Source organism: Saccopteryx leptura, chromosome 3 (genome assembly GCF_036850995.1).
Source record: "Saccopteryx leptura isolate mSacLep1 chromosome 3, mSacLep1_pri_phased_curated, whole genome shotgun sequence".
In the NCBI taxonomy this organism is placed as follows: domain Eukaryota; kingdom Metazoa; phylum Chordata; class Mammalia; order Chiroptera; family Emballonuridae; genus Saccopteryx; species Saccopteryx leptura.
The window spans coordinates 80,054,545-80,065,465 of NC_089505.1; positions in this window are offsets into that span (position 1 = coordinate 80,054,545).

Genomic DNA, 10,921 nt, shown 5'->3' on the forward strand with positions numbered 1-10,921 from the left:
TCATCTGTCTTATTCATCCTGGGAGTCTGGTCTCATCTATTCCGGGAATGTGCTGTACTTACTGGACCAGTTCTTTTTAAGTTATTTTACCAAGCCTATTAATGTATTTTATAGTTTTTATTCGAATGTCACATTAGCCAGCCGCATATGGCTGACACAGAGCATCTCAAACTCAAATCGTGCAGACCCAAAAATATACAGTGTGGCCGTAAAGTTATGGTGCACTTTTGACTGGTCACAGGAAAGCAACAAAAGATGATAGATATGTGAAATCTGTACCAAATAAAAGGAAAACCCTCCCAGTTTCTGTAGGATGATGTGGCAGCATGTGAGCATGCACTGATGATGACATAACACCTTGTATACAGTGGAGCAGCCCACAGCCATGCCAGTCAAGATGTGGATGGTACAGAGGAAAGTTCAGTGTGTTCTGTGGCTCACTAAATTCGCATCCATGACCAAAGTGCAATGTGAATATCGGCACGTTTATAACGAAGCGCCACCACATAGGAATAACATTACTCGGTGGGATAAGCAGTTGAAGGAAACCCGCAGTTTGGTGGAGAAACCCCGTTCTGGTAGGCCGTCAGTCAGTGACGAGTCTGTAGAGGCTATACGGGATAGCTACCTAAGGAGCCCTAAAAAATCTGTGCGTGAGCCCACATCAAACTACACTGAAAAGTTATGAAACTGGGAGGGTTTTCCTTTTATTTGGTGCAGATTTCACATTTCTATCATCTTTTGTTGCTTTCCTGTGACTGGTCAAAAGTGCACCATGACTTTCCAGACACACTGTAGTTCAGGGGCTGTTTATATGCCCTTGCTCACACATGGGCAGGGGAGAGCATGACATCATGGTACAAAATGGCAACATTTGTTTAGGGGATACACAGAAACATTAAGACTTTTATAGTAACAAAATCAAAGATGTTTGCATATCTTTCAGGGTTTCTCTTCCCTCACTAGCCTAGAGGTATTTTATCCTCAAGATTCCAGGGAGGGGGAGGAACTACAATCAATGCAAGGTGGTATGTAAATTCTGCCTCCTATTGAAAGAAAAGAAGTTTCTAGGTTAACCTTTATTTTAGATTTAAAACTGAATGGCCCATTGTTCTTGCAAGCCAGAAACTTCTACGTTCTTCTCCCTCTCCTCCCTAAAGGAGGGATGGGACAGGAAAGCCTGATAGGAAAACCTGACCTTTCCTCCCAGAATATCAATATCAATTTTCAGCTTTCGATACCTTATAACATCTCCATTGGTTCTATTTCCTAAGTCAAATCCTTGACTTAGTTTACTGAAGAGTATGAGGCTGTTGTCTAGGGTTATTAACTTATAACAACAGATATTTAACAGAGAGTGAGGAGCCCTGAGGAGCCACTGTGCCACCTCACCCGCAGGTGTTGTAAAGTACCAAAAGCTACAGAATCAATATTAATATTTTAAGAGGTTTGAAGAACATTTTATTAATTTGGGTTAAGGTGTGCAAAGAAATTTTGTAAATTATCTCTGTACTGTGTGATTGGCATAAAACCAGGATGGCCCTTGGCATTGTATTGTAAATGCAAAGGGAAGGAAAACATGTATTCCCAGACATTCCACCACACCTGTGGGGAAGGGGGTGAATTGCTAGCCAGGTGCAGGAAGAGAAAAGCCAAAATAAACCTTTTCTTAGAGTAATAAGCCATTTGTGGGCATTTGTCCCCATGGAAACTACCTCTCCCATGTGAATGCATGTAGTTAATGTGTATGACTCTGGACAAAGAGATGGCGGATAAACATTAGAAAATATAGGAATGCCTTTTAATATGTAAAGAGACATCTTTTTACCATTGTGTTGACTTGTAAATTTTGTTTTCTCCAAAATGATGTATGGCTTGCAAATTGAACATGGTCCTATCATGTTAAAGGGCATATGACTATAACCAATAATGATAAAGAACACCTAATTGCAATTTTTGCTTCTGTACTTCCCGCTTGCAAAACTATAAAAACTTGGTAGAACAAAGGGCCAGCACACTCTCCCTCAGATTTCTGTCGGAGTTGCCGCCGCTTGGCCAAGCTAGACAATAAAGCTTTGGTGTGGAATCAATGGATCTTGTTTGTGTCTTCAATGTTATGAGTCCCTCTGGAATAGGCTTAACAAGAGCATTAATAGCGTTTTAGTTCACTAAAGAAACATATATTACTGATTAGTTTCCTATAGACCAGGGGTCTCAAACTCAACTCAGCATGTGGGCCACAGAGCAAGATCACAGCCGTTTGGCGGGCCGCACTAGGTCTACAAAAGGCAACTGTTACGCAACACTTTTCTCACTGCAGTTGAAAACAAAAAAAATCAGTACAACAAGCACAATCGTACATGCAGTTTACTCAGTGTCACAAAACAACCAGAAACTGTAGTTCGCATCACAACTGCTGTTAACTAAGCTAATATCTAGCTAGGATGCTAGAGAAATGAAAAATACAAGTAGGCCCCTAGGCTTACTTAATTTTATCCAAAATATTTTGAACTTTGTGGATTAGTCTGCGGGCCGCACAAAATTGTTCGGCGGGCCACGAGTTTGAGACCCCTGCTATAGACTGTACAATTTCCTTTTACAATTTATATAAAACTAATTGGCCTTTGTAACAATTTACCTTTTCTTGAAGAAACCTTGCTATAAAATTGATTAAACATGGTACAAGACAATATTAAAGTAAGAGGACTAATTGCAGCAGACAATAGGATTGTTAGCTAGGGTGACTAATTAAACATTCTTTGAAAACCAGTTTTCTGACTGTTCAAATTCTGTTTTTTACAAACCTACAACCTGCACAAACCTTTTGCAACTTACATAAACCTTCAACTTTCATGAACTTTCTTATTCAGAAATAACTTACCTTCATAACAACCTGCTTTTTTCCTTTTTCTTTCAAAAGTATTTCTATACCTTATACCTTTTATTTTTAAAACTATACAATTCCTTTCTAGTCAGAACTCTTGATTTTAAAAATCTTAACCTTTAGTGACCATTAAGTTGGCTTTTATTTTTACCCTAGTTTCCCTTTTCCCAATGTCTGATTAAAAGAGTCCTTAGTTTCTTCATATATTTGCCATACGTAGACCAACCAGCTTCTGGCTTATGGTTGGAGTAGGGCATGCCGTTTTTCTACCTTAGCAGCAGTAGGAGTTGTCAGGATCATGGTGTGTGGACTTGTCCATGTGAAAGTGAGTCCTTGGGTGATGTACTTGATTTCCTGGTAATGCTGGAAGTGCCTCTTGGACAGTCTTTGAACAATTTGCTGAATAACCTATAAATCCTGTAAGTACTTAGGAAAAGGGTGGTTACGTTTCTTTTATTATTTGATTCATGTAATTTAATCACCTTGAACCTTTGGATACCTGTGGGCACAATGTAACTTCCAATTCGTTTCTAATTATTATTGGGTTCCTTTCTTATTGGCCAAATCTTTTTTCTAATTGGTTTTGAATATACCTTTGGCAGTAAGGGTCCCAATACTCCACTGGCTTTGGGTGGCATTTATTCATTTGAATTACTATGTTCTGATTTTGAGGCAGACTGGAAAAATATACAATGAACAATAAAATTCAAATAGCTAATGTTAACAAATACTATAATAAGTGTCTTAATACAATAAAGTGACTAAAGCCCTAGATTATTAAACAAAAATAAAATTCTAACTAATATAACAGGATTCAAAATAAAATAAAATTCTTACAGTCACAAATGTTCTTAACATGTTAACGTAACTTTACTAAGTCTGAGAAATGTCCTAAAGAACAGGAGTTACACATATTCAGGTAAAGTCCACAAGGCATTGGAGTTGTAGTCACATTTCTACACTTTGCAGCTAGAGTTTAAGTCCTAGTGACCACTGCTTCTAGTTGGCATTAGGAGCAGGTCCCAGCCTACAATAGGCATGGGGCATTGAGATAAGAGAAATAAAGGAGACACTATACATTAAATAAAGCAATAAAATCTGACCATTGATACCCACTGTAGAGATCTTTGAGGGATAAATAAAATTCAAATATTCAGGCAAGGCATAGTAGATGGCCCTTATGTTCACAAGAAATGAGATCAGTTTACCTGCTTCTTGGGAGAAATACCTTAGGCTCATGAACGATGTCCTTGGGCCTTCAGTGGCAATTCCCAGCATGCTGGGCAAGGTCAGGTCACAGGTAGCTGGAGCAGGGCTAGAAGAGACTGAACCCTCCCTCCATAGAGCAAGGGGGCAGTTTACCTTCTCATGTCCCTTTTTCCACAGCAAAGATATTTTCTCTGGTGGGGCCGAGAAGCCTGGCAGGCCTCAGTTTAATGACCATTTTTTCCACTCTTGAAGCAGGGCCTTGCTGAAATTTTATGAAGCCCTTTCTGGGCGCTGGAGCCTTTATGGATGTATGCCAAGAGCTGGTATTCTCCTGATCTCTTTTGGGCTCTATTTGCCTTTTTTGTTACCACCTTGGTCATTATAGACCTTAAAAGCCATGCTCAGATCTCACTGAGGGGCTTGAGGGTCCTTATTTATTTATATAAACTTTTGGAAAAAGACAAAAGCAACATTATTAGCTGGATTAATTCAAGAAAATAGGTTTGGGTGTCTCCTTCAGAATTCCAGAGTCTCTTTGATGCTAAATGATTCAGTACCTTAGCATTTAAAAAAAATTTTAACAAAAGTATGATAATAAACTAAACATTACATAAAAAGACATTATTAACAATTCCTAATATTTAAACTAAGATTCTAATATTACAGGGCTATAAAACAGCAAATGGAAGAATGAACAAAAGCCTTGGAAACAATATATACATTTTAATATGGAAAATACTTTTTTACAATAAGGGATTCTTGGTATAAATTACCCAGTTGGTAATGAGATACTAACTTTCTTTTGACTCACAGTAATTTACAGGGGCGGATGGATGCCTGAGGGAGAAGCAGACTCCAAGAACTGAGAGCTTGCCACTTTTACCTTTTTTTTTTCTCTGCGATTTGTCTTGTAGTCAAGCCTCTTAGCAAGACAATGAAACTTCTCCCAAGCAGGCTTGAATCAATTTGCCACCTGTAAACTAACTGCCTTGCTTTGAGTAGCTAAATACAATTTTCACAAAATTGTTTTTCTAATACAGGTATTAAGTTGCTTTAGCCTATATGAGGTTTCCAATTTTTCCCACAATTCCCTGAAAATTCCCTATAATCCTATTACTTATGATTCTATCACTCCTTCTGGAGTTGCAAGTTAATTTAAGAAACAACCAATTTAACTAGCATGGTCCACACCTACAGTTTGCTAATTTCTAAATTCTTTTTTTCTCTCCTTTAAGATTTTTTCTAAAGCAAAGTTTTCATTTTTAATACTATTCCTGCTCTGTAATTTCTAAATGGGCATGTTGGGCAGATAAAATGTATTATGCTCACTTTGTTAAAGATAACATGAGGAGTCCGTCACCCAGGTGATATTAATGTGTTTTGGGGTGGGCTAAAGGCAGGCAGAATCCTTGTAGCCTGGGGCTTGGTTTTGGGATTAAGCCTTTCCTACCCCTTTTGCTGTGGGGTGGTACAATCCAATCATGCCTCAGAGAAGTGACTTTGTATTAGAGACTTCCCTATTTTGTATATTGGATTAGAGGTTGTGAAGCTACACTATAAAATAGGGGCAGAACAGGAGGTTGCCGGCGCTTGGTTCCTGAGATTATCATTAGAAGAGAGAGCAGAGGAGAGCAGAGAAAGGCCACGTGGAGGAGGCCAGGAGAAGCAGCCAAGATGGTGGAGTGCTGAGTGAGATGCCAGTTTGTGTAGAGTTTGTATCTGGGATAAGGAAGGAGATGGGGAACTGAGGAGAATAAGGCTGGTGAGCTAGAAACCTTTGATTCTAAGAAACTCGGATAAGTCAGTGGCTTTGTGAGCACTGAATGTGATTGGGTTTTGGAGCCCAGTGTATGTTTTTACTTGCCCGCCGGGTGCAAGCTAGAATTAAAGACTATGGCCCACCAGTTTGTGGCTCTGTTGTTTCTTTACCGACTGTCCGAATCCAATGCGAACCTGCATAGGCCGGGCTGCTGTGATAGTGGCTCTGGCAGTGGCTCCTGGCTTTACAGGGCAAAACCTCTTTTGATCCGCCGGTGGACATTTGAAACTAATTCCTATTCTACGTTTTAGTTATTTTATCCTTACTTCATTGCTTTTTTCTGTTGCTCTACATACAGCAGGCTGAATCCTAACCTAACTGTGCACCTGGGGGCGGCGGGCCGTTTACTGTTTGCCTGCTGCTCGGTTTCTCTCACTCAAACTGCTTACTTGCTAGTCCTTTTGCTCCAGAGTTTGGAGAAACACTTTCAATTTGTGGACTCTGCTTTTTGTTCTTACTCATGGCTGCTTGTAATATGGGACATTTAATTTTCCAATGTCCTTTTTTTTTTACAATATGCACATTGATTCTTTCCTAGCTGATTCCTATTCTTTCTCGAATTATTTCCTTCTCTATTTTCTTCTTCCCCCTCTCTTTCGCTAGAATTTACACTGACTTTTTCATAATGCTTTTCAAGGGTAGTGATGTCTTTATGTACCTCAGAGAACTCTCCTTCCTCCTCCGAGGGGTCCCTTATCCTTAGAAGAGTTTGTCTCTTGGAATGCTGCTACTATTACTTTGGTTATTCTTTTTTCCTGTTTTTGACTCAAATTTTGCATGACCAAGAAGACATGGCACCCGCTTTGTATCAAGCATGTTTTAAGTCACTGTGGTGGATTCATTGTTAAATTTAGCCACCGATCAATGTATGGAAACTGATCAGGACAACCTGGGTTCCCAATTACTATATTCCAGACTGTCCTTATTATCCTGGGATTAGAATTCCCGGTTGCTATTACTTATTACAAAACTAAAACTTGTTTCAGGAGAATCTAAGAATTAGTGCACCGATAAAACAAAAATATAAGACAGATAGTTAACTAGCACCCGGTTTGACTATAGAGATATTATTATTACACAAGGCAAGGGGAAGAAGCCAAATGAAGAGAATAATTTCTTTCAGGGGAGAAGTCAGATAGAGTGCCCTGAAAGTAGATTTTGAGAACAAAGAAAGTCACTTAACATAGCTTTTAGTCAGAAGCTTCCAATCTTGACACAAAAGACCCAAACAGACACATATGGACATTGAACAAAAGACTTATACACAAACAACGCACGCCTACTTCAATGAAATATTACCGGATAATTTGATAAACAAAGACAAAGCCTCATAGATGGAGGAAGAGCTCCCCCTGTGGCCTCTCAGGTGTTAGGTTCAAGAAAATGTGCTATCTAACTCTTAGAAAAACAGGCTATGAGTCAGAGACCCTTATCAGAAATTTATGTTTGAAATTCTCCACTAAGCTATACCCCCCCCCCCGTTGCTATGCTGAGCGCGACCTCTCCCGCCCTTGTAAACGTTGCTTGCTTGCTCATCCTAGATAGCCACCCTATAAAAAGGAGCCATTTTAGAAGCTTGTGGCTGCAGTGCTCCAGTCTCTTCAGAGGCGTGGGTTGCCTGCAGTCCCTGTGCAGGTCTGCAATAAAACTTATAAAATTTACTTTGTGTCTGCTGTGGCCTGTCTCCTGGGATGTAACACATGGAGGCCCCCAGTGAGATAGGCCGTGTAAGACCCCTCCTCACGGAGTGGGCTGCAGCAGACATTGGTAGCTGGCCAGCCTCCAATAGTTGCTGTTTGGAAACTGAATTTGGCTGATTCGAAACATTTGGAGTCTCGAGACTGTTTGGTAAGGAAGCTTCCTCTTTGAATATTTGGAAACAGAGCTCTGGTTAGAAAAGGGTGTAGTGGAGCAGGCGGGATGCCACCTGATTTCTCCCCACCTGGTCAGTCGGGGAACGCAGGACGCTGCCTTCTCCCTTTGGTTTTGGTTTAGAAGTTTTGTTTGTTTTGTGTGCAAATTTGGTTTGTTTGTCTGCTTCGCCCATTGCTTCCTCACAGGATTCCTTCGAGAGTCAAGGACCATGGGTCAGGGGCAATCTGCTGTCCTAACACCTCTTCAGTTCTTGCTTGATAACTTTTCTGATTTCTCTCGCAGGGCACGAGACTACGGGACCCCTGTTGATTCCGCCACATTGCGGACTCTTTGTGAACTAGAATGGCCAACTTAAGAGCAGACTGGCCAAACCAAGGATTGCTAGACCCATAGAAAACATAGAGAGTTTAGCGTACTATCACCAGCACCCACCTGCAGGCAGGTGGCACAGTCAGTATGCAGCCAGTATAGCAGCAGAGGTAGAGAAAGAAAAGGCAGCCAGGCTGCAGCTGGCTGCAGGAGAAGTGGCAGGCTCCCCTCACAGTTTCAGGCACTTGTCCCTCCCCCTTGGGCACCGGCTCAAGGGCTGAGCCACTGCTTAGTCAGGCAAAAGATAACAGTGCAGTAAGCTAGAGGTTATTATCACCTTGCTACAGCCCCCTGCCCTCCTCTGCTTTGGCTCCGGGGAATCCCCACCTCCTATCTGGAGCTAGACCCGAGGAGAAGATTTAGGGAATATGGCCCCTTCTAAACCCACTGCTTTAGCCATAATAGAATTGTATAGTCTGTCAAGTACAAAGACTTCCTTTTTGTACCAAGGATCTGTTGTTAAAAAAACAAAACAAAACATTTTCTATGTTAGAAATGTATATGTTATTTCAACAGTCTTTTGTTAATTCTCCTTTTCATTTGCTATTTCATAGCCTGTGATGTTAAAATTTTAGTTTAAATATTAGGGGATATATAATAATTCAGTAATTGTTAAATGTTAGGTCACAAAACCCAGAGTAATAAATATTACTATTGATTGGCTTAATAGAAGAATTCTTAACATAATAGGTAGAAAGGAGAACTCTAGAGATTCCCAATTTTGTTCTCTTAGTCAAGCCCCTCAGTGAGATCTTCTGAGCATGGTTTTTAAGGTCTGTAATGACCAAGGAAATAACAGAAAAGGCAAAAAAAAGGCCCAAAATAAGTCAGGAAATACCAACTTTTGGCCCCAGCACCCTAAGGGGCTTCATAGCTTCATCAAGGCCCTACTCCAGAGTGGAAAGAAAGGTCATTGAACTGAAGCCTGCCAGGCTTCCCGGCCCCACCGGTTGACACACCCGTGCTGTGGAAAGAGGGACATGAGAAGGTTAGCTGCCCCCTTGCTCCATGGAGGGAGGGTTCAGTCTCTTCTAGCCCTGCTCCAGCTACCTGTGACCTGACCTTGCCCAGCGTGCTGGGAATTGCCACTGAAGGCCTAAGGACATCGTTCAGGAGCCTAAGGTATTTCTTCCAAGTAGCAGATAAGCTAATCTCATTTCTTGTAAACACAAGGGCCATCTACTATGCCTTGCTTGAATATTTAAGTTTTATTTATCCCTCAAAGATCTCTACTGTGGGTATTGACAGTCTGGTTTTATTGCTTTATTTTTAGTGTATCCTTTATTTCTCTTATCTCAATGCCCCATGCCTATTATAGGCTGGGACCTGCTGCTAATTCCAGCTAGAAGCAGAAGTCACTAGGACTTAAACTCTAACTGCAAAGTGTAGAAATGTAACACCCTTTCCCTAAGTACTTACAGGTTTTATAGGTTACTCAGCAAACTGTTCAAAGACTGTCCAAGAGGCACTTCTAGCAATACACCACCCAAGGACTGACTCCCACGTAGACAGGTCCAGACACCATGATCCTGACTACTCCCACTACTGCCAAGGTAGAAGGCATACCCGCCTGGGTCCACCGCAGCCAGCTGAAGCTTGCGGTCCCAGCAGAGACACCTTTGTGGACAGCAAAGACTGACCCCGCCAACCCTTGTAAGCTGACCCTGAGAAGGACAGCATGCCCTGCTTCAGCCACAAACCAGAAGTTAACTGGTCCACACATGGCTAATGCCTAGAGAAACTCACTAAGGACCTCCTTTTGATTAGACTTTGGGGAGGGAGGGAAACTAAGGTAAAGGAAAGCCAAGTAAGTCATCTTAAGAGGTTTGATGCATGTACTGCTATGAGTCATACAGAAAGGGGTGTAGGTCCCTTGGCTGAGAGAGAAGCTATAAGGTAAATGAAAATTATATATGTGCTCATAGCTACCACTATAGAATAACCTATGAATATTGGTCATGTGTCCAATAGGCTACTTAGGAAAAGTACACCTCCAAAAAGCAATCTTTAAAAGATGATTACTTATTACTGATTTAGTCCTCACTGAAGGTTAAGGTTTTTAAAAATCAAGAGTTTTGACTAGAAAGGAATTGTATAGTTTTGATAATAGAAGGTATGAAGTGTAGAGGTACTTTTGAAAAGAAAAGAAAAAAGCAAGTTGTTATGAAGGCCAGTTATTTCTAGATAAGAAAGTGTATAAAAGTTGAAGGTTTATGTAAGTTGCATAAGGTTTGTGTAAGTTGCAGAAGGTTTGTGTAAGTTGAAGGTTTATGTAAGTTGCAGAAGGTTTGTGCCGGTTGTAAGAAGTTAGTACAGAGAAGAAAAATAAAAGGCAGGACACGTCCTTGTGTATCAGCCCTGCAGATATTGCAGGAAAGTCGTTTATTATCTGAGAACAGTGTGTGTTTGTGTACTTTTGCAAAAATATTGTACAAATGTGCTGAAAACATTATAACCTTGTAGGTTTCGCCTATAAATACCATTCTCCCCACTGATGAAGAATCAAGGGTTTGATTTATGCCCAAAAGAGATGGGGGATGTTAGGTTCAAGGAAGTGTGCTGTCTAACTCTTAGAAAAACAGGCTATGAGTCAGAGACCCTTATCAGAAATTTATGTTTGAAATTCTCTGCTAAGCTATACCCCCCCCCCATTGCTATGCTGCGCGCGACATCTCCCGCCCTTGTAAACGTTGCTTGCTTGCTCATCCTAGATAGCCACCCTATAAAAAGGAGCCATTTTAGAAGCTTGTGGCTGCAGTGCTCCA